At 52.4% G+C, this 27,875-nt stretch overlaps 1 protein-coding gene and 1 long non-coding RNA gene across 14 annotated transcripts in view; one reads left to right on the top strand and one right to left on the bottom strand.

Annotated features, from left to right (window-relative positions):
- Positions 1-25,713, bottom strand: part of LOC138453466 (uncharacterized) — a 31,221-nt gene extending 5,508 nt beyond the window's left edge. Inside the window, exon 1 of the long non-coding RNA XR_011260434.1 lies at positions 25,464-25,713. This is a non-coding gene — a long non-coding RNA (uncharacterized lncRNA). The remainder of the gene's footprint in view (positions 1-25,463) is intronic.
- SNX14 (sorting nexin 14) overlaps positions 1-27,875 on the top strand; it is a 2,214,134-nt gene that overhangs the window by 288,009 nt on the left and 1,898,250 nt on the right. The window lies entirely within an intron of this gene.

Raw genomic sequence — 27,875 nt, 5'->3', positions numbered from 1 at the left:
CATGAATAAAGAATACATAGCAGTACACATGCACAACCACGGGAGGTGGCAAAAAAAGCAATACAACAACTCAACATTAAGCATCTCTTACCTCCTCACAAGGCGAACAGGTTGCGCAGCACTGCTTGGCCGACCCTGGACTCCTCCCTGGAATCCCGATCGACGCAGTAGAATCTTGTGAAGGTGTGCGTCGGCCTCCACGTAGCAGCCCTGCAGATGTCCAGCAGGGGCACACCAGACAGGAACGCCGTGGTAGCAGCGATCGCTCTGGTCGAATGGGCTCTCGGACGGCCTGGCAGCGGTCGGTTTGCCAACCGGTGGCAGTGCATGATGCAGCCGGAGAGCCATCTGGAAATGGAAGACTTCGAGAGAGCCTTCCCCTGGTTCACAGTCCCAAAATTCACAAACAGCTGTGACGTCTTCCAAAGACTCTTCGTGCGGTCCACGTAGAACTTCAGCGCTCTAGAAAGATCCAGCGAGTGCAAAGTCCTCTCAGCCGGCGACGAAGGCGACGGGAATAAAACAGGTAACACCAAGGGCTCGTTGAGATGGAAGTCCGACGGCACCTTGGGCATGAAGGAGGGGTGCGTCCTCAGCACTACCCTAGTCTCGTGGAATGTCAGATATGGAGGTTTACAGGAGAGGGCCTGGATCTCTCCCACTCGTCGTACGGAGGTGATGGCCACAAGAAACGCTGTCTTCCACGATAGGAACTTCAACGGTGCCGAATGCAAAGGCTCGAATGGCAGACCCATGAGCCTGGTCAGCACCACGTTGAATTTCCACACCGGGGTCAGAGCCTTCACCGGCGGGAACAAGCGGAACAGTCCTTTCATGAACTCCTTCACCAGGCGATGAGACCACAGCGACGACAACCCCAGAGTTCTGGTGTAGCGGGAGATCGCCGCTAGATGGATTTTGATGGAGGCATGAGCCAGCCCTGCCTTGGCCAGCGACAGCAAGTACGGCAGCACTTGAGGGGCCATAATCGTCAGAGGGTTGATCTTCTGTGCACGGCACCAGACAGAGAACCTCTTCCATTTATGTCCATAGCACGTAAGAGTCGAGGACGCCGTGGCCTTTGCAAGCACCTCCTTGCAGTCCGCCGGGATATCGTACCCTCAGAACTCTAGTGCTGCAGGAGACAGGCCTGCAGGTTCAGCGATACTGGGTCGTGATGTCGAATGGCGCATCCTTCCCTGGCGAGAAGATCCGCATCCGCCGGCAGTTTGACTGGGGGGGGGGGGGCGCTGACATGTCCAGAAGGTCCAGGAACCAAATCTGCATCGGCCACGCCGGTGCGACGAGGGTCATCCTGCACCAGGACCGTCTGAGTTGACTGATGAATCGCAGCAGCAACGGCAATGGTGGGAACGCATACAGGAACAGGCCGTCCCAGGGAAATGAGAAGGCATCGCCCATGCTCCCCGGCCGGGGAAACCTGCTGGCGAACATCTGGCACTTGGTGTTCGTCGCCTTCGCAAATAGATCGATCTGGGGACCATCGTCGGAATAGGAGATCCACTTGATCCTGCCGAAGCTCCCACTCGTGGCACGAGCGCAGCTCCCTGCTGAGTCGGCGATGGTGTTCTTTATTCCTGCCAGATGGAAGGGTACCAGGAACATCCCTTGGGCAACGGTCCAGTGCCACAGATCCTGCGCTTCCTTGGATAGGGTCGGGGATCTGGTACCCCCCTGCTTCCTGATGTAGAACATCATGGTGGTGTTGTCGGTGAAGACCCTTACCACTTTGCCCTTGGGGGACGGAAGGAACGACCTGAGGGCCCAGAACACGGCTCGGAGCTCCAGGATGGTGATGTATAGTGACCTCTCCTCCGGGAGCCAAAGGCATCTCTGGTGTGCACTCCCCATCCTTATAGGGAGGCGTCCGTCGTCACAGTTTCCTGATGTGCCGGGGTCTAGAAGTTCATGCCCGCTGCTAGATGCGCGCAGTTGCCCCACCACCGGATCGCTTGGAGGAAAGTCTCATTGAGGGAGATCCTGTCTTCGAAGCTGCCCGCCGCTTGCATCCAACGGGCGTCGAGGAACTCCTGCAGTGGCCGCATCCGCAACTTGCACAGACGCACGAGGTAGATGCACAACGACATCATGCCGAGCAGGGACTTGATGGACCTCACCCTGGCCACTTCCATGGTCAACAGTCGTTGTACCTTGCCCATGATGGCTTTCGTCCTCTCCTCCGACGGTGAAGCCAACCGTGCCACTGTGTCGAGTCTGGCTCCCAGGAACAGGGCGTCTTGCGACGGTACCAAGTGGGACTTTGCAAAGTTGATCGAGAATCCCAGTTCTGTGAGCAGGCGGACGGTCTTCGCTGTGTGATCGAGTTCTCTTGACTTTGCTCGGATGAGCCAATCGTCCAGATAGAGGTATACGTGGATCCCCTGCAGCCGCGCCGCCACCGGTCAGGCACTTTGTGAAGACCCTTGGCGCCGACTTCAACCCGAAGGGCAGGGCCTTGAACTGGTAGTGCCGCACTTAAGAACTTTCGATGTCCTTTTCGTATGGGGATGTGGAAGTAAGCATCCTCCAAGTCCAGCGATGACAGGAAGTCGCCTTCCTCCAATTGTCACAGCACGTGCTGAAGGATGACCATCCAGAACTTCTGGGACTTGATGTATTTGTTGAGGCGGCGCAGGTCTAGGAAGGGCCGCCAGCCGCCGGTCTTCTTTCGGACAAGGAAGTACCGCGAGTATACTCCGGAGCCCCGGAGCCTCTTTGGGAAGAGTTCTATTGCGCCCTTTCTCAGCATTACTCGTACCTCCAGAAGCAGCTGTGGCACATGGTTTTCCTTCCTGGCCACAGGTGGGAAACGGGGACACTTTCTTTGGAACTCCAGGGAGTGCCTGTTGGCCAGCACCCAACGGTCGGTGGAGATGGACTCCCACACGCTGATGAATTTCGCCAGCCGGCCTCTCACCGGGGTGCTCGGGTGGGGGCCCGGCGTCACGGCCGGTTCAGTCTTGTTTCGCCGAGGCCTTGCCACCTTTGCCTCCTTGGCGACGACGACGGTCCTCCTGTCTTGTTGCGGCATCTGTAGGCTTCCTGCGACGAGGAGTGGGCTGCCTGGCGGTACGACGAGGCATTGCCGCCGAATCCTTTGGAGGCACCTCGAGACTTGCCACCGGAGGTCCGAAAGGACTGCCGTCGCTGATGGAGAGAACCCAGGGCCCGGGCCGTCTCGGAGTCCACCTTGATGGCCTGCAGCGACTCGTCCACTGCCTTACCGAACAGGTTGTTCCCGTCGAAGGGCATGTCCAGTATCCTGGTCTGCACGTCCTGACGGAAATCAGTGGCCCTGAGCCAACCGCACCAGTGATGGCAAACGCTGTTGCCCATCTGGCGAAAGCCGGTGTCAGCGATGTCTGTGGCCACCGTGATGGCGTGGTCCGATGCCACCTCACCCTCCTGCAGGATTTCAAGGGCTTCTGCCCTCTTGTCATCTGGGAGGAAGTCCAGGATGGGAGCGATCTTGAACCACAGCTCCCTGTCGTAGCGCGCCACGATCGCGAGGGCGTTGGCTGCCTTGATGGTCGTCGCTGCCGACGAGATGACCCCTCGTCTCATGGCATCCAGCTTCTTCCCCTTGGCATCCGGCGGGGAAGTGGAAGTTGATGCCGTCGCCCCTGCCGATTTCTTCTTGGCCTCGAATACACGCTGATTTCTTCCGCAGCTTGTATATTTCTGGCCGGTCTGATTTTTGATTCTGTTTTTCGCCCAAATGTTCCCCACTCATTTGTCGCTCCACAGGGATGGTTTTCCCCTCAGGGTTTACAAGAATAGCAGGCTATTTTACAGGATGTTTGTCGGCGGTTGAGAGAGCTCGGAGACTCACGTCTTCATCACTCTGCTGCTAGCCACGCCCTTCCAACACTAGCACGCAGTTTAGTCTTCACACCAGGTAGACAGAGTAATGACAAGCTAGCCCAAAGACGCTGCAATCCCTTTAGTGAGCCTAATGAGTTGCTTGTTCCCCTGGGCATAGAGTAAGAGCCCAGGAGTGTGTGAGGGCCAGGAGGTGAGAACCTGACCTCAGCCAGAAGAAACAGAACACAAACAAAGCAACAGCATGAACAGTGACATTCAATCAGTGGAAGAACTAATTGTATATCACTTACAATGCCAATTATCCTAAAAGGGGATTTTAACATAGCATGGGACCCCTCTAAGGACAGAACCAAAATAGCACAGGGGGCACAAGGGAAACCCTGGCCTTGGTAGACGCGTGGAGGGCGTTTGAAGGGATACCAGGAGGGGTACACCTTCTACTGGCATGCTCACCACAAGCACTCGAGGATAGATTATGTGTGGCTCTCCAGAAGTCTGCTGGGCCACACTACAGGGATCTCGGTCGAGACTATCATGCACTCAGATCACGCACCCATAACCCCAAACCTGAAAAGAAACCGACGACCTGCTGCCAAATCGGTCGAACAACTGTATCAAGCAAATTATCCGCCCCTCCTAGAAAGGATCAGAACGAAAATTATGGGGGCCCCTACCCATAACACTGCTATGTCAAATAAATGTTATAAAAATGGTCATCCTACCCCAACTGTTATACTACTTCTGAGCCCTCCCTATCCAGGTACCGCCCGCCCTATTCAGGTCTCTGCAAAAAAATGACGAGTAGATTCCTATGGAACAATAGAGTACCGAGAGTGGCTGCTAGAGTCATGGAAATGCCTACTTGTAAAGGCAGGTTGGGGGAAACGGACCTTAAAGTCTACTATCTGGCAGCCCAGATGAGAGTTATCCGGGATCGGCAGAATGAAGATAGGGGAAAGAGATGGAGGCCAATGGACCGATCAGTAGCAGGGGAAAGAGATACTATGGAAACCCAAACCAGATAAACCACCCCGAATGTACTGTAGCAAGATTCTGGCTCTAGTGGGCGACACGTAGGATGAAGCAATGAAGAGGGGACACATCACCCCTCACCCATCACCGTTCACGCCGTTATTGGACAATCCACAATTGACCCCGGGACACAAAACCGCTGCATTCACCAAATGGCAGCAGGGGGGGATGCCAAAAGATCAGAGATATGTTTGCGCGGAACCAGGTCAAACAATTCGACCAATATATGGCAGACTTCGAACTGGGGGAGAGGGAGAGATTTCGCTATGCACAACTAAGGCACTGGTTATTCCAACCCTCCATGAAACAAGCAGGGACATGCTAGCTAACGCCCTTTGAAAAATACCTGAATATAGATCCCGGCGACAGGCGGGTGGTCACCTCCATATACGTGCACCTAAAAGTGGTTGAAGATCCCCCCTCCGAGGCCAATAGAAAAGAGCGAATGGTCGAAACTATGGGTGAGCATTCCCAAGCTCACGAGATCCCTCCAAATTCGGGAAATCTGGGTAAAACTGCTTTTCCATTGGCACCCAACGCCCTAAAGACTCCACAAAATTGACCTGGGGAATCGAAATTCTGTTGGAGGGAATGTGGAAGGGAGGGAACGTGGCGCCACATAGGTGGGACTGCCTCAAAATAGAGAGATATTGTGAGAGCATACAAGAGGGTTCTGCACAGACTGGTCAAGGTTATTGGAGTTCCTACAGGAAGGATCGAGGGGTGCTTGGTGTCCAAGGAACATGCGCCTCTTGGGTATAGCAGGATAGCCTCTGATCGAGCTACTACAGGGGAGGTGCCCCGAGGACTGAACAGAAGCACGCAGTGCAGCACTGACTCATGACACCAAGGATAACGAAGCCCGGAGATGGCACTTTAGCACTATGGACTACCGTCAAACCAAAGGGGGTGAGGGGGCGTACACATTTACGGTTGAATGTCCATTTTGGGATGCCCAGGCCCTGTCATTGGAATCAGTGGTTTCCTGTTAGGAAACAAGATGGCCCCGGTGGCCTCTTGCTTTCTATCGCCTGTTACCTTACTTTTCCCAAAGTCACAGGAAGCCCTGACTCTGTCCCTTCTCCCCGACTGGCTGTTGGGTGGAAGTTCCATATATGGTATTGTGGGGGAAGTCCAGGCCAGACTGGCTGGAGCCTTCCCAATCACTGTATGTTGTGGGTATGCCCTTGGGGTGGGACCTGGGTGAATGGAGTGTGTGACGAATACGCACTCTGTGTTATGGGTGTCTAGTATCTGGCGTTTGACACAATGGCTGAGACAGCCCTGCCAAAACTGGTATGGATGCAGTGTGTAGTGCTGAATGGCATGGTACTTGGCCCAATCCACATTCTGTGTTGTGAGTGTCTGGATGGAGAAGAATGGCCTGAATGCACTGTGCGCCTGATTGGCTGCCTGACTGCCCTTCTGAGTGATTGGTTGCCTGAGTGTGACCCAGCAGAATGAATGGGAGATCAACAGTATATCTGGGGGCCTTTCACTACTAGAAATCGCTCAGAAGCTGAAGTAGAAACTGACATCGAAACTGACGCAGTTCAGAAGCTGAAGTTGAAACCGATGCTTACCTTTGAAGCCCACTGGAAGAAGAACTGCTGCTGCTGTCCTTCGCTAATCTGAAAGCTGCTGTGCCTTCAAGGAACTGATCCAAGAGAGGGCCTGGCTAGGAGATCTCTTCCCGAGCTACAAGGGGCCATTGTGCACAAGCCGATCTTTGCCAAAGCTCCCTGGTAGACAGACCTACGAAAGGCTGCCGACCGGAGAAGGGGACTGCCGAGGAGATCAAAGAGAAACACCGGACAGCCGTCCGCCGTCGCTGACCTGAGCCTCAGAGCTCCCTTTGCCTAAGAACATTTGATCCAAGGACTGGGACTAGAAATTGGTATGCTTCAGTCTGGTCTTCTGGGTGTATTGCTGTCCATGTAGAGATCTTTCTTGTATGGCTGTCGGTGTGGTTGCTGTGGTAAAATCATTAGACTTGCTTTTTTGGTGTGGTTTTGCATACTGCATCAGTAATGCTTAGAACGTCAATCTCTGCGGTTCACTATCCTGTTCAGGAAAGCATGGTAGCCTACTAACCCTTGATTTGCCAGCTTCTTCAGACTGTTGAATGCCCTTTGCCCTAGTGGGCTCATATTGTTGGATCTGTCCACAATATATGAGCTGGTTGGAAAATTGGCAAAGTTCTTTGCTTCAACTGGCTGCTTTTTTGTTCTGGATTTCTATTCACCGGGTGTACGCTGATTATGCCCTAAATTTTGTTGAAGCACTTATGGAGCAACAGGTGTTTCTTCAGGGAGTGTGCAAAGCGGTCTCCTTTGTTACCCAGGATTTACTCTTCATCGCAAACTTTGTGTGGTGTACTGACTGTTGGATTATGATCAGATGACGGATGGACCAATTTATACTTTTGTTCCCTGCCCCACTCTTCAGAGGGTTGCCCTTCATCATGCTGGATGCTTGTGGGCAGGGGCTGGGGGGGCTTGCAATTTGTAAGCAAATGACAGATCATTGACCAGTGCTTGTCTGCAGGACTTTGAATGTTAAGCTACATCCTTTTTGCGTGCCTTATTGCAATTTATCCAGCATTCTGCTTTGCAGGTAGTGAATAATGCATACGTGGTACCTCCAGCATTTGCTTTAAAATTGTGATTTTTCCCTTTTATAGTCTGTGTGTGTCTGTGTGTGTGTGAAGCTCAGATTCCTATTAAGGATGCAGGTGCTATCTTATACCTGTTGCTCATTCCTGGTCTGATTGGAATCAGGGGTGTTGGCGGAGGTCCTGGCCCACGCGCCACAATCCGATCAGGCATTCCCCTTCAGAAAGATGTCCTTTCGTGGCTAAAAAGTTCTGTGAGAAGCCCCAGGCCAAAGCCCAGATGAACAAGAAATTGGACAGCCGCTTTAGGCTACTGGATGGGGAACCAGTCCTCCTGGCCACCCACCCTCAACCACACTCTTCAGTTGTGGCGGCAGCCTCTTTGTATTCCAAGCCATCCTCGTTGTCGTCCACAGCAGGGGCCGCCTCTACCTGTCTATCCAAGGAGGACAGGGCCCTCGAGTCTATTCGGCAGGAGATGTTGTTATCTCAACGCTGGGCTGCACTTGCGACAGGCCAACGCTGATACCCTTCTAGCCACGGTGAACTAGAAGCTGTGGCGAGAGATCGGGGGAGTTCCTGCCCAACATACACCCGGAGAGACAGGCCTCTATTAAAGCTAGGGTGACAGAGACCTGCGCAGTTGCGCAGGACCTCATGGGGTCTTTGGTCTCGCACATCGACACAGCCAGTAGATGCCTCTGCCTGGGGGTCTAGAGGAGGTGGACGGCGTAGATGCTTGCCACAAGGTTCTCCTTAGATGTAAAGGAAAGGAGTCTAGACCTTCAGTTCGAAGGGACGGACCTCTTTCATTCCGACCACCGATGACAAGCTGACAGTAAAGAAGACCTCAACGCAAACTGCCAAGTCCCTGGCCATCCTGACCAAACCTGGGCAGAAGTCCTTCCCTCAAACCCAGGGCAGGTCCGACTTCAAACCCTGCTCCTTCAGCAGCTTGAAGGGGTTCAGGGACCATGATACGCTGCAGCCTGACTGATCCCCCAGCGACCACAGGAGGAAGCAGCAGAGGACTTTGCACCACTTTTTCCGCTCCTCCTCCTCCGTTCCTACCTCGGACGCCAAGAAGCAATGACGTGACGGTCAGGTAACACAGCTCGCTGGTGGGGGCCGGCTGGCTCTCTTCGCAGCTGCACTGGCTTCTGTCTTCCTCTTCTTTTTCCTCTACCCTCTTCTCCTCTGCTTCAGAGAGGGTCCCCGGCACTGTTGCGGGAGATCCTTCTTCTTTTGGACATGCAGGTGTTGGAGCCGGTTCCTCAGTCAGATATGGGCTCCGACCTCTACTACAGGATTTTTGCATTACCCAAGAACAACCAGGCTTGTTTGAGGGTAGTGTAAGGAACTCATGGTGTCAACAGTAAAGACAGACAAGTGCTCACAGTTCAAGGGTGTTTATTAAACTGTATGCAGGTTGGAAAAACATCTAATCTAAACCTAAATCTACAATGGGAGTAAGCGTCGACCATCAAATGAAAATAGGCAGTCCTAATGGCGTTGTGTCAAATAAAAAGGGCCTGGGCGGCGCTGTTGCGCTCGGTGAAGATGACCACCTAAGTGAAGGCTCTGTGCTGGGAGGCATTATTCTTGTGGAAATCAGCGTTAGTGCACCGTAGTCTACCGAGGGGACATCAACAGATTACTCCCATGCACCCTGTCTAATTATCAGCTGGGTCTGGAGACGAGAGCCGGCTCCGTTACGGAGCTTTGGGCGGCTGTTGGTGGACTGGGAGTCGGCATCGGCCTGATCCGACTGACGCTTCCGTGGGAGTGTCTGCTAGGGCCGGGCATCTGCGGCCTGCTGTGGGGGAGGCGCTCTGTGCCCGCCTGATTGGATTCCCCAGCACTGATCAAGCCGGATCCTCTGCGCCCAGGGGTGGGGGGGTGTACAGAGCTTCCCTAGGGGCTGCTACGGTTGCAGCGACATCGAACCCCGACCCTTGGAACCTGCTGCTTCTGGTGTGCAGCGTGGACTGCTGCCGCGCTCGACCCTTCTGGCGCTGAGCGGGTCTGCTCTGCCGCTGCTCCGGGCCGGGGTGTGCTGGTGGGGGGGCGCCTGCCGCAGCCTTCCCAACATCTACACACTTGGTGGGGTGCCCCCCCCTCCTGCGGCCCTGGACGGGTGGAGCCCGGAGCCCACGACAGACGGTGAGTCCCTGGGGGCGGGTGGGCCTGGATCTGGCAACCACAGCTGAGGCTTCGTTTTCCCTGGGCTGGCCCCCCCCCACCTGGGGACACTGCGAGCCTCGCTGCGGCCTGTCCTGCCCCTGCCGGGGGTGCTGCTGTGCGGCGGGGGTGCTCATTCACTCCCCCACAATCTGTGTTTCTCCCGCGGCTGCACAGGAGTTCGAGCTCCACGAGCCGCCAACTTGGGCCATAGGGGGCACAACTGAATGGTCATTGGCCTCTGGGTGCGCTGATGGTGGGCGGCCCTATACTTACTCAACATTGAAGATCACACCCATCTCAGGCGCTGATCAAGCCTCAACAACCCCATCCCAGTTCATGCTGCTGCGACAGTGAAGGCTCCCATCCCTCTGCAATAGCCCAGAAATAGGTGGCTCTGATAGAGCTTGTTGATAGAGGGCTCTGGATCCCTGGGCTTCTCCACCCTCGCCCACCTGCAGAATTCCTGCCTTGCGAATCTCAACAGGGGGGGCCACTCGGATGCAGTGTGTGTGGAGTCTGGCCAGGTTGCACAAAGCTTAAACTATCTACACCACCCACTCGCCCTACAACCCGGTGTTACGCTCACCTGGCTCCAACAGAGGCGTCGATCTGGACTGGACTGCTGTGACCTCCACCAATTTGACGCGTAGGGCCGAGATGACGGACTGGACTGGCCCATTTAGCTTTTTTTGCTTGGCCCGTAGGAATATTCTTCTGCAAATGGAGAAAGGGAATTAAACACCCGTGGAGTTGAGCGTAAATCCCCCCACCCCGCTGTTCTCCCCACTGATCACCTTGGATGTCCCCTCTTATAGTCTCGCCTGATGATTTAAAAAGATGAGCTCTCCATCCTGCATTGAACGCAGGGGCGCGTAGATAACCAGTTATTTCACTGGCTCGAAGGAATTGGTGAGTTCCAGGACAATATTGATTCCGATATTCCTAGCAAGACGCCGTAAGTATGTAGTTCGTAAGAGTTCAAATGCCTGATTTCACTCTTGTCCGATTCCTTGCAGGTTGCAGCTTGACCCTACTGAAGAGTTCCTCGTGGCAACCGGTAATGTTCTGGTAAGGATTTGTATTATCCAACACAGTTCGAAAAAATTATGTCCATATGTAACCTGTTGCTTTCTCCCTTATTCAGGCGCTGAGAGAAAGTATGAAGTCTCGGGGAATAATGCCTCCGGCAGTAAAATCAGGTAAGTCTTTTGCGGTGAGGAGGGTTTCCCTTGTTAGTCCCTTGTTTCACCTTGCTGTCCTTTTGTTTCCCCTTAGGGGCCGGGGTTCGGCTAGGATGCAGTGGAAGCTGCGCCGACCCGTGAAGAAGAAAAATACCTGCGGTGGTAAAATAAGGGGTAAGTCTATAGGGGGTATTCCTCTGTGTATTCCCTTGGCTCACCTTGCTGTTCTTGTCTTCTCCTTAGGTGCCGGAGTGCGGCGGGAACATGCAGGAGGATGAGGTGAAATGTAAAGATGCAGCGAAGGCCGGTGAGTTCAGCGCGGCACTGCAGCAGGCGAGGCGGCGCGCATAAAACAACTTCTTTCTTCCAGCTCGAAGGCGCGATGGATCGGGAATTCAGGTAAGGATCAAAGGTATTGCTCTTGTTCTAACCTTTTCTCCTTCTTTCTCCCTTTTTCTAGGAGCTCCAAACTCCAGGCGGGCTTGGCAGAAGACTGGATGCAGACTTGCAGGCACGGTGAGCGTTACGCTGCTGGATGCAGAATAACGCGAAGCGTGTGCTGTTCTTCGAACGTGGTTTAAATAGCCTCCAAAGTAGTCCCAGGTAAGTATTCCTCCTCAGCCCCACCCGAGTAAAAAATAGTCCCTAGGTAAAATCGTCCCTTCCAAGCCTCGTTTGGCTTGGAGCTCAGGCAGCATGGTCTGCATCAGGTAAGTTTGCAGCATGGTCTGCATCAGGTAAGTTTTAATATATGAGCCTGGCGCCTATGGCGCCAGGACTGACTCCATATGAGCCTGGCGCCAGGACTGCACCCAAATAGCCCCTAGCGGGGGTTGTTGGGCTTGCTTGGGGGTAACTTGATGCCTGCTTCCGGGGTTGCTGGACATGGTCTGGGTCCCCGGGGGTAGGCATCATGACACCCGGGGAACGGTCGCTGGTGTGGCCGAGCCACGCATACTGAGAGCTCCCACCGACCAGCAACTGTGATGCTCTGAGCTCCAGAAAGTCCTCTTCACCCTAGCCACCCAGCGACCCCTTTCCCACCTCGATCACCTGACGTCTCACAGTTGCTTACTGGGCAACCTCCCTGATACGCCAGAGACCACAAACTCCTTGGACCATAGCGCTCCCTTGTCTACTGAGGTCCCCAGGATCTGCGCTCTAACTTGGAACATCACTGGTTGGTTCCGCCTGGGCATTCCTGTCACCGGGCTCCCTGTGCATCTACATACTTGCCAACTGGCCTGGCGACTCGGGCCGCCGACCAGGCCCGTCGCTGTATACTCTGGACACCCACAAGCTAATAAGGGGTCAAGCTCCTTCAGACCAACTGCGACCGGCTAGGCCCTATTCAGTCACCCTCACTCACCCTTGCGATCACTCTCTCCACATACTGGTCTCCCAAGTCTGCAGACTCTCCCCCAGTCCACATCATGACTAAGGGCGCAGGGAAAAAACAGAGCTCCATCAACATGTTTACTAAAACACTGTCTAAACAGGCAGAGGAGGCACCGGAGCCGGAACCCACCACTTCAACTCCTCCAGACTCCATAGAATCACAGAAAATGCTGGAATATATTTGCGAAGGGTTCACCACTTTGCACTCCAAACTGGATGACATGAATGGCTCCATATCCTCGATCACAGCGCACATTGAAAAAACCGACAACCGAGTTGCTGAAATTGAAACGAGGGTGGGCGCTACGGAGGACGACTTGGGCTCTCTCTGGGCGTAAGTCTCCTCATTATCTAGACGCGTGCTGGAGGTAGCCAAAAAAAATGAGGACCTCGAATCGCGCTCTAGACGCAATCACCTCCGCATAATTGGGGTCCCCGAGGACGGCATCAAGGAACCCATGGAAGACTACATAGAGCGCACTCTACTCACACTTCTTGATTCTCCCAGGCTCTCGAGACAGTTCGCAATTGAAAGAGCCCATCAAGCTTTATCAGCAAAACCCAGACCTGGCGCGCTCCCGCGCACCATCATAGCCAGGATGCTTAACTTTCGGGATCGTGACGCCTTCCTTAGGGTAGCGAGTGCCAAATGGGATCTTTTCTTGGGGTCCTCTAGGATCCACTTATACCCAGACTTCTCAGTGGCGGTTCAACAGGAACGCAAAACCTTCCTGGCAGTCAAGAAGAGGCTGCGTGACCTGGAGGTTAAATATTCCATGCTGTATCCCACCAAGCTACGAAATGAACACTATAACCAGGTTTTCTTTTTCACAATCCCGGAAGAAGCCTCCAAATTCATACACAATCACTTTCCAGGTTGAAAGTTCATGGCCTCATCACTTTGTTGACTTTTAATCACCTATCGGGAGGGGCGCCCCCGTCCCATGGGCGCAGGAGATCCATCCTTCTGTCATGTGTCTACAGTTCACTCTGGCTCTACGATGTCTTGATCTCCCCGTCATTAGTAACCTCTTAAACTACATGTTAACGGTTTTTGATGCACCTCTCTATCCTTCATGAGCCCCCAGCCCAGGGTATCGCCGCCAGGCCAGCACACAGGCCCCCAGGCGTTGATGCCATTGGTTTGGATTTGGTTATGGGGTTGTCATTCCTCTGATTGGGGGAGGGATGTGGGTGGGGGTCGGTTGGGATGGGTGTTATGGTAAAAAAAGGCTTGATGTTCATGAAGAAGGCGGAGTGCGGGCCAATGCCAGGTCAGTCACGTACTGAGAGGGGGCTCGCTCATCTAGCCCAGCCTTCAGGCCCTAGGTTATCACCTCTCCGAACTTCAAAACCTATGCAGTGCTCTTATTCCAATGGGCGACAATAATGGATACTCATGAGTTGGAATGTGCGGGGGCTGGGGAATTATAGGAAAATGCGACAGTTACAATTGCACGCCATGAAGTGAAAATCCTTCTTTTACAAGGAACACACGCATATGCTGAACACTGTGGAAAATTCTCCAAAGGTTGGGGTCCCCAAAGATATTACAACAACTATTCTGCCCAGAGTCGGGGGGTTATGACACTGATCTATAAAAGCCTCAAATTTACTGGTAAATCTTCGCAGGTCGACCCACTGGGTAGATATGTATTGCTTCATGGTGTCCTACAAAATAAAGAACTGGTGTTATTGAACATCTATGGTCCCAATGTAGACGACCCCGAATTTTACCTCCACTTAGCCTCCCTGATAGGCAGCTTCCCTATGGTCCCGATACTGTGGGGGGCGACTTCAATACAATACTAGACGTGGACCTGGACAGATCGGGCTCCAGACCCCGCCAACTCTCAAAAGCAGCCTACACCATTCTATCATCGCTTCCCCGACTGGCTATAGTAGACGTATGGAGACTTATACCCTGACTCCCAAACATACTCCTTCTATTCCCCGGTTCATGACTCACATTCTAGGATTGACAGATGGCTGATATCAGACATGCTGATAAGAAACGTTTCACAGCAATCGATTCTCCCTAGAACTCTTTCCGACCACTCCCCGGTGACTCTCTCTCCCTCTCTGCTGGGGTCCAGACTACGATGGAACTCGGCAGTGGAAAATGAAACCACACTCCTTGCTCGATACAGCCTTTAGCTCAGAGCTAGAGACTGCCATTGAAGACTTTTTGAAAAAAACACTAATTCGGTCACTACACAATCCACCCTTTGGGAGCCATTTAAAGCCTACATCAGGGGTATCGCCATCTCCAAGGAAAGTGGTATTCTGAAAGCGATCTGAGTAGATATCCGGAAAAGTGAGTCGGCCCTCGCGTCCCTCGAGTCCCAATACGCTCTCCTTCCATCTCCTGAGATCCTCGCGTCTTTAGGTACGGAACTTGATGTGTCTCATACTCATGCGGAACGCAAGGTGAAATTCCTCGACAACCCCCAGCTCGTGAGAAAATACGGGGAGGGCGAACGGCCAAGCCGACTCTTAGCCAGACTCATCCGTCGAGAGTTTGGATCCCCCAACATCCCCGCTATCGAGAGAGCGGACGGCACTCTAGCCACACTCCCACAGGATATTAACACTGAGTTCCTGGTATTCTATGAAGCCCTTTAGTCAGAGGATGAGAGCGTCCCAACAGCGAAGATCGATGCTTACCTAGACGGCCTTCCCCTTTCAGTCCTCTCCTCTGAAACTAATAGCTCTCTCGAGAGGCCGTTTACTGCGGAGGAGCTCTCAGATGCCATCGATTCGCTGTCATCTGGTAAATCCCCGGGCTCGGACAGCCTTCCAGTAGATTTTTACAAACACTTCAAATCCCTCCCAATACCTCACTAGATGGCCCTATGGGAAGAAGCATGCGTAGTGGGTAGGCTCCCCCCTTCTCTCCGGGAAGCCATAATAACGGTTCTACTTAAACCTAGCAAGGCCCCCACCCCTGTGGCTCGTACCGTCCCCTCTCACTAATCAACTGCGATGTCAACATTTTTGCCAAATTGCTAGCCTTACGCTTGGCCCCCTTCATGTCACACATCATTCACCCCGATAAAGCAGGATTTATTCCAGGGCGCTCCACCTCTCTGAACTTGATATTATTAGTAGAATTAACCCGAACGTGCAAGCTGTAGTTGCTACACTGGACATGCAAAAAGCATTCGACTCCGTGTTCTGAAAGTACCTTTGGCGGGTCCTCGGAAAATGTAAAATTGGGCCCAGTTTTCGTTCATGGGTCGGGCTACTTTACTCAGATCCGGTGGCTAGGGTCCGTACTGAGGACAGATGCTCATCCCTATTTCGAATTGCCAGAGGTACGAGGCAGGGCTGCCCCTTTTCCCCCTTAATCTTTGCTATAGCTATGGAACCGTTTGCTGATAAGATGCGCCAGTGGCACCCTCGCAGAGGGTTACGAACAGCAGGCCAAGCGGATATCATCTCTTTATATGCAGACGATGCCCAGCTCTATATCCGGTCTCCCGCTATCAACCTTGCCCCGATACTGGAAGACGTTGTCCACTTTGGGCGTGTTTCTGGACTCAAAGTAAACTGCTCCAAATCCACCCTGTTCCCACTCACTGAATGCACACGTTCCCCTCCCGATCTTATGGGGTTCACTTGGTCCCAATCGAAATTTACTTACCTCGGTATAGAGGTGACTCGCCGTCCTGAGACATTTCTCCAGGAGAACTATCAGTAACTCACGAAACTCTCTGAAAAGGCTTCTGGCTGCGTGAGAGTTCCAATTTCCCTGGCAGGTCGAATTGGGGGGTTCTAAAGATGGTCGTACTCCAACTTTTATATAAGTTAATCAATCTGCCCCTGTTGCCGGGGAGACTGCTTTTTCCAAGCGTTGACCCGCACTATTAACACTTATCTGTGGCATTCTGGGGCAGTCTGACTAAAACTTGCAACATTGTCCACCCCCATGTAAAGCGGCGGATTCAGTGCCCCAGATTTTCTCAAATACTGGCTGGTGGCGCAGGCCCACTTCGCCTCGCACTGGTTTAACACACAGGATCCCCCTCCGCATGTTAGACTCGAGAGAATGGCAGTCAGTGGCCAAGACGTCCACTCCTTGATTCTCTCCCCATTGCCGATCATGTTAGAGTCACTAGACCCTGTTAGTTTCCAGATTTTAGAGTGGGCTAGGAATGTGCTATCAGGCACATCCTATCCATTCCACGGTGATCTACCACTGTGGAATTTCCTCCCAGGGGTCCCATACTTACCATCATCCATCATACAACGGTGGGCTGAAACAGGCTACGAGGCAATCCGGGACATCTTTGAGAGTGGTGGTTTTGTTGAGTGGCCGGATCTTCCAACCATCCTTAGACAGAAACCATCCGCGTGGCTCCAATACTCCTCCCTCCGCAGAGTTCTTAAAATCACATACCCTGACTTCCCTGCGCTACCTCCCAACGACCCAGTAGTTGCGGAGCTATGCAGCTTCAACTCCTTTAGGGGGAAGGTATCCAGACTATATGCCCTCTACAGGCCAGATAGACCCCCCCCGTGACAAACTGAAACATAAATGGGCAGAGGACTTGGGGGGGTGATGTCCGACCAACGCTGGAATCTCATGTGTGCGCGCACCCACAATGTGTCCTTTAACTCCTGATTCAAATTAATCCAGTTCAAAGTCCTGCACAGGTATCACCTCACTCCGATTCAGTTGCACCGCATGTCCAAGGACCACTCCCCCAGATGCCCCAGGTGCGGAACCGACAGCGCCACATACATACACATGATCTGGTCCTGTCCAAAACTAGCGCAGTACTGGGAGGAGATATGTACTACTATGACTGTCATTTTGGACTGCACAGTCGCTCCATCCCCTGCATTGCGTCTCTTTCATGACTTCCCGGACTTGAGTCGTGACTCCAAAAAGCTGGCGGGCCTCTGTATGTTACTCACTGTCCACTGCATCTTACTATGCTGGCTCCGCCCTGGTCCACCCTCACACTCGCAATGGCTTAGGGCAGTCACCTGGGCAATTGACAAGGAAGAGGTCTGGGCTAATCAACAGCCGACGCATTCCAGGCCCAGGAACATATGGCTGAGATTCTGCTCTTATATGGCCTCCATAGCTACAGACTCTGATGGTGCATCTCTTACTTCATCTTCTTCCACCTCCACCATGGCCTGAACTTTTGATTACCCAAATTGCTCCTGTGTTGTTGCGCCCCTCTGCTCATACCCGCAAAGCAATGTACAATGTTGAAATCGGACTGTATCACTGCAATTGTCACGTCTGCCCCTGTTGGGATTCTGCCTCTTCTGTGTTGTCAAGCTAAATAAAGTTTAATAAAATAAAAAGGGCCTATACTAAGCCTATTGCCAAACCTCACAACTAATACAAAAAGGGTGTGGGATAGTTCTCAAGAAAAGAAAGAAGTGCAATGTGGCAGTGGGAGCCCCGTTCACCCAGCCAGAGCCCACTCTGGTAGTGACAGATTCCTCCCTCTCGGGCTGGGGGGCTACCCTAGATGGCCATTTGATTCATGGCGCATGGTCCAGAACGGAGGCCCTCCTGCATATCAATCTGCTGCATCTCAAAGTGGTAGGCCTGGCTTTTCTACTCGTCATCAGGGGCGACGCGGTTCTGGTCAGGACCGACAATTCCACGACGATGTTCTACTTGAACAAGCAGGGCGTCACCCCCTCTCCCCTCCTGTGCATGGAGGCAGTGTCAATCTGGGAGGGACCCAGTTGGAGGGGACATGGATATCTGCGGTCCATCCCCCGGGGGACAACAATGCGGAAGCTGAACATCTCCGCCGCCTCGGGCTAAACACCTACGAATGGGAATTACACATCAACTGTTTGTTGCCCCTATTCCAGAAATGGAGGTTCCCAGATCTGGACTTATTTGCATCTCCTCTGAATTCCAAGTGCCCCCTCTTCGCTTCATGGGCGGGGTGGGGCCAGGGGTCTCTGGGCGACACGTTCCAACTCTGCTGGCAGTTGCTATCCGTTTCCTCCTCCATTGCTCCAGCGGACCCTCTGCACATTTTGAGCCTCAGTAGACTGCAGCCTCCTCCTAATCGCCCCCCCCCCCCTCACTGGCTGTCGAGGGCTTGGTTCTCCGACCTGCTGCAGTTGCGCCCCCAGGGGCCTGTCCATTTCCCACACCCCTGCAGGGGCTTCCTGACGCAGCAGGGCGTTGGGAGCACCCGGACCCAGCCAGCTGGCCTGCTTGGCCTGGCTCCTGATAAGCGTAGACTGCCCCACTCCCAGTTTTCGTACGACAACTGGGAAATCATCCAGGAGGCCCTCCACGTGTTCTCAGTACAAGAGTAGGTGGACCATGTTCTGCCACTGGGCTCACGACAAGGGTCTGGACCCCACTCACCTGCACCCTGGACGACATACTGGCCTTTTCTACGCATCTGGCTCACTATGGAGACCAGGTTGATACCTGTCGCACCTATTTGGTGGCCATTGGGGCCTACAAGAACTCCCCAGAGCGCATTTTTTTGGCGGCCACCCCTGTGCTTAAGGCTCACCTCAAGGGGTTGTCCAGACGGTTTCCTCTGGTTCATGGGCACACACCCGGTCTGGGACCTCAGCGTGGTTCTGGCGGCTTTACAGCGTAAATCTTTCAAGCCAATGGCCTTGGTCAACATCAGGCTGGTGACGCTCAAGGCAATACTGTTGGTAGCGCTCACTTCTGCAAGCAGAGTCGGCGAGCTGCAGGCTCTGTCGTGCAAGCCCTTCACCACCTTCCACAATGACAAGGTAATCTTGGGCACTCATCCAAACTTCTTGGCCAAGGTGGTCTCTCCGTTCCATTTGAACCAGGAAATCTGCCGGCCAGCGTTCTTTCCAAACCCGCCGTCGGTGCTGAAAGGGTATTGCATTACTTAGACTTGGAGAGCGCTGAAGATGTATCCCTCCCGGACGAGGTCTTTCCAGAAGTCATTAGCAAGGCGGCTATTTGAGCCACTTCGTCTGCTTTCTGTAAGCACTATTCCCTTGATACCAGTTCCAGGTGGGATGCAGCGTTCGGTCAGGTGGTTCTGGTGGACATTCTTGCTTCTTCTTAATCTTGAGGCAGGTTGTCACAGCACCACCCGGTTGTCTTGATCGGTGGAATCACCCACAAGGATGGAGGAAAGGGGACAGGACATATGAGTAATTCAAGTTACTCTACTTAGTGACTGGGTGTCAGGTTTCTTGGTCTTGGGCGAAGGTAGCACGTACACCTGCCTCCCCGTTGGATCTTGGTGCCTGGATTGTACACAATCTCAGGCCCCCGTGACCCGCCGCGGAAAGAGGGTTAGGGTCTGCTGGATTGGATAGGTAGGGGTGATTATGGAAACTGGATAGAGGATCAGGAAGAGGTAATGGATGGGTAAGGGGATTCAGGGAAAAGGTTTGACTTGTTGCCCCCCCTACTGGGGTTCCTGAAATCGCTGATGCTCCACCCACCCACTCCTGCACACTAGCACACTATGCTCCCCAAAGCCCTGCCTAGTCTGTCCTTCTCCGGCCCTAGTAATTCTGCTGTGATACCTGGCACATTATATTTTAGGATTCTCTGGTGCGTTACTGGTACGCACTCACATTGTGCTGATTGTTTGAACTCACAACCGGCACACCTTAAACAGGTTCACTAGTACATTGCAATCATATACCCACTGGTTACATGCAATGCGTTGGTTGTTGGAACTCACAACCAACACACATTAACTAAAGAAACAAGATGGCACTTAGCTTTGTGTCGTGCAGCGGGGTACGTCTGCCATGAGCTGCGGTCCCAATGTTCAAGCCGTTTTGATCCAGCGGAGCGCCGCTACAAAGAAATCAAAAGCACGTGTGAGCTTTTGTTGCGGAACAGTATAACAGAACACTTGACAAGCTACCAAAACTGCCCACTGGCGGTCTACAGCATGCAAATGCAGTCGATTTGTGGTGCCGGTTCTCCGCCACTCATGCTACTGTGCATCGGAAGTTGCTATCAGCTGTGAGCACCTCTGTACTCCATACACTTCCCAATGCCTTTAAGAGTTACATTGCCCAAACACTGCTTGCGTTCTATTCAGTTACTCCCCGAACACAATGCTCCTCCCGAGAGCGCTGCCTTGCCCAAACGCTGCTTGCGTTCTATCCAAATAAACACTCCGGAATTAACCAATAGTCTGACTTGTTAGATAAAAGCACTTATCTGTTGCTGAATGCAGGGCCTGTAGTATTCGCAGGCGGGGAATGGCCCTGCGGTTCGCAGCCTGCAGGAGCCCTCCGAACACATGTACTCTCTCTCTCTCTCTCTCTCTCTCTCTCGTGTGCTGGTATATATAATACAATGTCCCCATTTTATATAAGCCTATACTTAATCATGAGAGAGGGTAGGGGGGGGGGAATGTGAAAACACTTCAGCAGCAGCAGTCCCGTGGAAATGATCAATGACTCACTGGTGCCTGCAGTCTAGCACAAAAAAACCATTGTCACAAGCTAACAACACCAGGGAAAGAAACTAAAATACATGCAGACATGAAACAGGAGGAAAGGAAAACAAACACGAGCAGTAGACAAATGCAATAGGCTCCCCCAGGCCCCACTTGACTCCATAAGGAAAGCCTGAGTCAACATATGCATAGAAAGTATGAAATCCCCACAGATTGTGTTGCAGATGGCGATTCTGTGCACATGTTGAAGCAGTGCTTTCTTTCATCCCTTCGTGCGGTAGCTGCACTAACATTCTCCAGAATCTCTAAATGTGAACATAGAGCAGCCCAATGTTTACTGAGGGCTGATGCCCCTTTTCACTTAGCTGCACTGTGTTGCTCCAAACTGTTTGCCATACTGGAGTAGGGATGTAACGGTATAACGGTATACCGTTAAAGATACCGTGAACCACTTAATTGAACAATAATAACCGTCACATTGTTTATACCGTTATACCGTTCATACCATTAAGTGTACTTTTCAATCTGATTTGTAAAGGCTGCAGTAAGCAAGTGCTGCGCAGACTTGGTCTTACACTGTTGGATCTGCCGTCTGCCAAGTAGTTTCAGTTGGAGCAGTTTTTAATGCCATTCCATAAACCACACGTGCCTGACACAAAATCAATATGTTAGCAATAGGAAGAATAGATACAGTGCCAAGAAGGAAAAGGGTTTACTTTGGGGTGGTGGCTTTGGGGTTTATATATTTATAATGGATAATGTTCTCTAAACATATGGCAATGGGGGATTTCCTTGGTTCTATCATTGAATTTACATATAATAAGTCACATCTGTCGGTATTCCCTGCTGCCATACCAAAGGGTAACATGTCTGTGATTTCTGAAAACCTTTTGGCCCGCAAGTAAACTAAAGGCTGTAACGTAAAGAGAGAGTGGGTGTGTGTGTGTGTGTGTGTGTGTGTGTGTGTGTATGCGCACAAGCGTATACTACCATCAGCATCCATTGATCTGTGGCATGCAGGTTATCAAGATGGCAACATGTTCATCTTCACCAGTAGCCAGTGGGGGGAACAAAAAGTCTAAATGACCACTTAAGAAAAGCTATTTAGTTTGCTTTGCCAGTTGTAGCAGGGCCCCTCCCCCTCTCCACACGTGTGTTTGTGTTCGGTGGAAGCAAGTAATTTCAGTGGAAAGTATGTTGAAAAGCCCAATTCTGGCCCTGGGTGCATGGTTTTGTTTGAGATGATAAATCTGTCAATTTATGACCTTTTAGAAAATATTTGTTAAGATTAGTTAACTCCACCTGCTATACCGCGATAACCATGATATACCGTCATTTGGCAAGAAGGTTATCGTACCGTCATAAAACTAATACCGTGACACCCCTATACTGGAGAGATAAAGGGATAATGTGGGTTCAATCGCAGGGTGAAAGGTAGCCGTTTACAGCCTTCCCATTGATATACAGGATCTTTTCATGAACATCTTTTTCCTAATTCTGGACGTGAGATGCTGATCAGGTAGGTGCCCCCTGACCATGCCCTCTTGTGGCCTCCAAAATCGTTTTTGCACCTGTGCTTAAAAGCACGGTGAGCGCATTCGGCGCGTGGTCCCTCTCCCCTTCCCAACCCGCTTCCTGAACATCCCTCTACCCGCCTCCCTCAATGCCCCCCCCGCCCTGATTGGTGCACCACGCCCTCATCAAGGACACCGCAGAGCAGCCCCCTACCCGTGCAGCCCCTTCGGCTAAGGGCCCCAAGGACAAGGGCGGCTCCTACAATGGCGGCTCCAAGACATGTCTGCAGGTGTCAGCAGGGGAAGCCAATGAAGCAAGCAGTCAACAGACACCAACTAAAACTGTAATTGTGGCTTGGGTAGGGTGTATAGCAATTACTCTACTCCAGAAAGCACCCACCACTCTACCATACCTCTCGCTAAAGTACACCGCCATAGGCTTACACCATGCACATTTAGAGAAATGTATGACCTCCGACCTAAATCTACGCATGACTGGACTGTAAATGTTGTTTTGCATTACTTACGAACATAATTCCCAATGTTAGCATATACCACACTTATATGGAATTCTTAACATCAGCCTTCATCACATAGAGATAGAAAAAGTGAATGTTAGCACGTGCCACACCTAGATGGAACTTGAATGTTACCATGTGCCACACTTAGAATGGAGATCATCATCCTGCCCTACATCGAGATAACTATTGGGAAGATTAGCAAGTGCCACACTTGGACGGAATATGTAGATTAGCAAGTACTACTCTTAAACAGATCCGTGAACGTTAGCATGTTAAATTTCATATAACCCACTAACCAATATAGGCTCAAATTCTCTGCATACGTATCTTTCTAAAAAAACTCACACAACCATCTCTCGCACAAGCCGCACACACTTCACCACACTGCAACAACACATAAGCCGCACCTACAGCACACGCGGACTGACTGATACCCGCACCAAAGCTCAGCACCCGGTGTATACCGAGTTGAAGCTGCCAACAGTACACCACTCCTCTCACTATCCTAGTCCCTCCCCTCTTCACCTTACTAACGCATCCCACCTTCTCATTTGAAGATCTGCCAGAGCACCTGGGGACCAATTCCGTTGGTGACGGTGCGCTATATAAGTACCTTTAACAAAGTTCGTATCACATAGTAGTGCCCTTTTGAGGTCACTGGGGGTCTTAAATGGCTATGATGATAGTATAAGTGTAAATGACATAGTTTCACTTCTAAAAGCCATCGGCGATGGCCAGTTTATTATTTTATGTGAGTCTGCCAGCCCCCCTCTGAGGAAACAATTATGTAGCATTGCTCATGTAGAGAGCCTATAATTATGTGCACGGGGAGAGGAAAGTTAAACATCACCTTGCTTACCCTCACCTGGGAAGTAGAACCCTCAACGTGACAGCATATTGATTGATTGATTGATTGATTATTTGTATAGCGCCTATACACAATGTGTTTCAAAGCGCTTCAAGGAGGGTGGGAACATGGGAGAATACAATTACATTCAAACAGGTCCTTGAAACAGGTCAGAATGTGAAAAATAACTATCAAATCATAACAGATAGTACAAGTGCATGGAACAATAAGGGAGAGGTGAGGGGGGGGAAAAAGGAGACAAAACTAGCAGTAACATTGCTATGCCCGACGACAATTGTTGCAGTGCAAGAGTGACAAGAGGAGGGGGGGAGGAGGGGAGGTAAGGGGGGGGAAATGGAAAGCGGTAAGGAGAGGAACAAAACAAGTGACTATCTACAAGATAGTGCAGGGGAGGGAGTGGGAGGAGAAGACAAGAAGGGAAACAAGGAAGACACTGGCGGGGGGCAGGGGGACAAGGAGACACTCGCGGCGGCAGGGGGGACAGGGAGACACGGGGGTAGTAGGTCAAGGCGACACTGGCGGGGGGCAAGAAGACACTGGCGGGGGCAGGGGGGACAGGAAGACACTGGCGGGGGGCAGAGGGGACAGGAAGACACTGGCGGGGGCAGAGGAGAAAGGAAGACACTGGCGGGGGGCAGAGGGGAAAGGAAGACACTGGCGGGGGGCAGGGGGACAAGGAGACACTCGCGGTGGCAGGGGGGACAGGGAGACACGGGGGCAGTAGGTCAAGGCGACACTGGCGGGGGCAAGAAGACACTGGCGGGGGCAGGGGGGGACAGGAAGACACTGGCGGGGGCAGAGGGGACAGGAAGACACTGGCGGGGGCAGAGGAGAAAGGAAGACACTGGCGGGGGGCAGAGGGGAAAGGAAGACACTGGCGGGGGGCAGGGGGGACAAGGCGACACTGGCAGGGGGCCGGGGGGGACAGGAAGACAACTGAGGGGGGACAAGGAGATAATGGCAGGGGCAGGGGGGACAGGGAGACTCTTGCGGGGGCAGTAGGTCAAGGCGACACTGGCGGGGGCAGGGGGGACAAGGAGACACTGGCGGGGGGCAGGGGGGACAGGAAGACACTGGCGGTGGGCAGGGGGGACAAGAAAGACACTGGCGGGGGGCAGGGGGGACAAGGAGACACTGGCGGGGGCAGGGGGGACAGGAAGACACTGGCGGGGGGACAAGGAGATACTGGCGGGGGCAGGGGGGACAAGGAGACACTGGCGGGGGGCGGGGGGGACAAGGAGACACTGGCGGGGGGCAGGGGGGACAAGGAGACACTGGCTTTGGGACAGGAAGACACTGGCAGGGGGCAGAGGGGACAGGAAGACACTGGCGGGGGGACACTGGCAGGGGCACAGGGAGACAAGGAGACACTGGCGTTGAGACAAGGAGACACTGGCGGGAGGCAGGGGGAACAGGGAGACACTGGCAGGGGGCACAGGGAGACACTGGCAGGGGGCACAGGGAGACACTGGCAGGGTGAAGGGGGGACAGGGAGACACTGGCAGGGGGAAGGGGGGACAGGGCGACACTGGCAGGGGGAAGGGGGGACAGGGCGACACTGGCAGGGGGAAGGGGGGACAGGGAGACACTGGCAGGGGGCACAGGGAGACACTGGTAGGGGGAAGGGGGGACAGGGAGACACTGGCTGGGGGAAGGGGGTCAGGGAGACACTGGCAGGGGGAAGGGGGTCAGGGAGACACTGGCAGGGGGAAGGGGGGACAGGGAGACACTGGCAGGGGGAAGGGGGGAACAGGGAGACACTGGCAGGGGGACAAGGCGACACTGGCAGGGGGCTGGGGGGACAACAAACCAGAACGGGACTCAAGTTTAAAAGCACCCGAATGCTCTGCATAACCACTCCCCCACCCTCAGGTGCTCCTTTTCCTACCTGTCAGCTGAAGGGGAAAAGGGAGGGGATCAAACGGCATCGCCTCTGCAGAGTGTAAACATAGGCGGTGAACCAGCTTCCTCCGGCTATCTGCCAGTTCGCTTCCCCTCGGATTTGCCTCCCTCTCACTCTGCATCTCCCTGGGAGGGAGGGAGATCTCTTAACAGGCCCGTGTAACGTCGGAAAATGGGCTATCAATGCGCTATCTTGGGCGAAATTGCCCGTCGAAAAATGCTTTCCTGCAAGTCGTTACTGCACATGCTCACCAACACTGCGCAGTAGCACCCTAAGCATTTTTCGACGGCTGAGCAGATTTCGACGTTACACCGGTACCCAAAGATTCTGACCCCAGGGGGAAGCAGGATCGTTAGGAAGGATATTGGCGGCCGCCGGGAGCGGGTTCATTTACCTCCTCATCCGCCGCTCGCGCATGCACTCTCTGATATCTCTGTTTCTTGAAGGTGTTCTCGCATTATCTCTTCATTGGTTTTCTTCAGTATCTGCATGTCCGGTCCTTTGAGAGTTTGTTACCAGTATTGTATTTTAAAAGGATTGCATGGACTCTCCGGTTGACTTGGTATGCAGGATGTTCTTCAGATGGTAGGCTTTCAGCTCTCTTCAGCAATGGGTTCAGTGAGCATGTATACCCAAAACACAGTTCTAGGTTTTTCCCCTGTTCGGCTTGCAAGTGGCCCAGCGCACTGTGCCTCCCTTCACGCCTTCCTCTCCCTACGTCTGTACAGGCAAGGAGTGGGGTGAGCATTCTGGTCCCACCGTGAGAGATAGTGTGGTGGAAGGGTCAAGATCTGACGATTTGCCAATGGGGGGCACTTCAATTTTAGAGTCCCCTGGCCACTGTGTGTCCCAGGCTTGTGGAACTATGCTCCACAACCCCAGGCAAAACTTGTATTGCTCTGTAATGTGTATGCGCAGCACACATCCCCAGTACAGAAGACAATGCCAACAAATCAGGGCTGTTGTATTCGACCTGCTATAACTCATGGGTATTGTCTCTCATAGTGGTGGCTGAGAAGAGGTGGTACACTGCCCCCTCTGTCCTAATTAGCCAGCTGCTACTGCTGCATTTGTTCTTCAGTTTGCAAGGGTGTTGAGAGGCCACACCGTACTGGGAGACTCCCCTCCTGGGTGAGGCTGGTTTGCTAACTGTGCCCATGAGAAGAATTCAAGAATCTGGCTTTTATTTTCATTTTATGTGTACCTTATAATCAATATTTGGTCTTTTATGTGGCATGAGTGAATACTGCCCAGAGTACAACTATGGAAGGCTCCTCTGTTATGGTATTTTGGGTGTGACCTGTAGAAGGAAGATTGGTTGCATGAGTGTATTATTGAGGATACTGGCATCCTAGAGGTGATCTCTACCACATACCCAGTGTGCCCTACTATAAGTGGTAAGGATAGCCTTCATTTACCTGTCTGGTACTGTTTGCATGTGTTATGCTGTTAAAGGTTTACAAATATGTACAGACATTTCCCTTGTTCTGCCCTGTATACATGCCTGGCTCAGAAATCCAAGGTTCACCCTGTGTATTCTATTATCAGAATCACTGTTTCTGCAGGAATTGAAACTTTTTACTGCAAGAGTCGTCAGAGGTTACGTTATTGCTATGTAGTCATTCCATACACAGAGCATCCTTATTAGATGAATGCCCTAGGTTCTGACAGCTTCTGGCTTTTGTTATCCTTTTGAGTGCCCGAAATCGGTGAGGGACCCACATCTAGCATGTGATTGGGCCAGAAACACTTGTTCCCACTAAATGTTCCAGTGTTAATAGTAGACTGGGAGTAACTCCTGACCTGCTGGGTGAGTTATCACACTTCAGTCAAATCGTTTTCTAATGATGGCTATAGACACATAGCCCTCATTTGGCTCGCAAGTGATATCTCCTCACCCAGCTCATCAGGACTTTGAACCAGTGCTGTCCATAAGTCTTTGCACTTGCAAAGAATCTTCATGCTTGTATATCCGTTAGTTTGCAAATAGGAAGACAACACGCAACTTAAGTAGCTTCAGTAAGCAAGTGGCAGTTTCATACTCTGCTCTTATGCAACTTCAGTTGCAGTGTGCTGGTCCCAAAGGGCACAGATTGAGTTTTGTGTTGGGCTTAACGGTAGAGCCCTACAGCATCTGATCACCACTGAACCAGCCATCCTTCCAAAAGGCAGCTAGGGGCAATTTTGTTTAAACTCCCCACTCTCCTCATCTGCCACACAGTTCTTTATGTGGTTCATCCCCAGGACGCATGTGAGGTAACCCAGTGATCTACTTAGAATTATTTTGTGCGACACAGCTTGCTATTGTATGGGAAACCCTGTCATTAAGTTGAGTTTTCTTAAAATGTGCGTGTTTGAGCTGAAAAGTAACTTTGCTGTCCGAATGTAGACCCTCCA

Source organism: Ambystoma mexicanum, chromosome 4p, assembly GCF_040938575.1.
Source record: "Ambystoma mexicanum isolate Mex_15411 chromosome 4p, UKY_AmexF1_1, whole genome shotgun sequence".
NCBI lineage: Eukaryota > Metazoa > Chordata > Amphibia > Caudata > Ambystomatidae > Ambystoma > Ambystoma mexicanum.
Note: the sequence above shows the minus strand (reverse complement) of the source record. Positions and strands in the feature narration are given on the sequence as shown.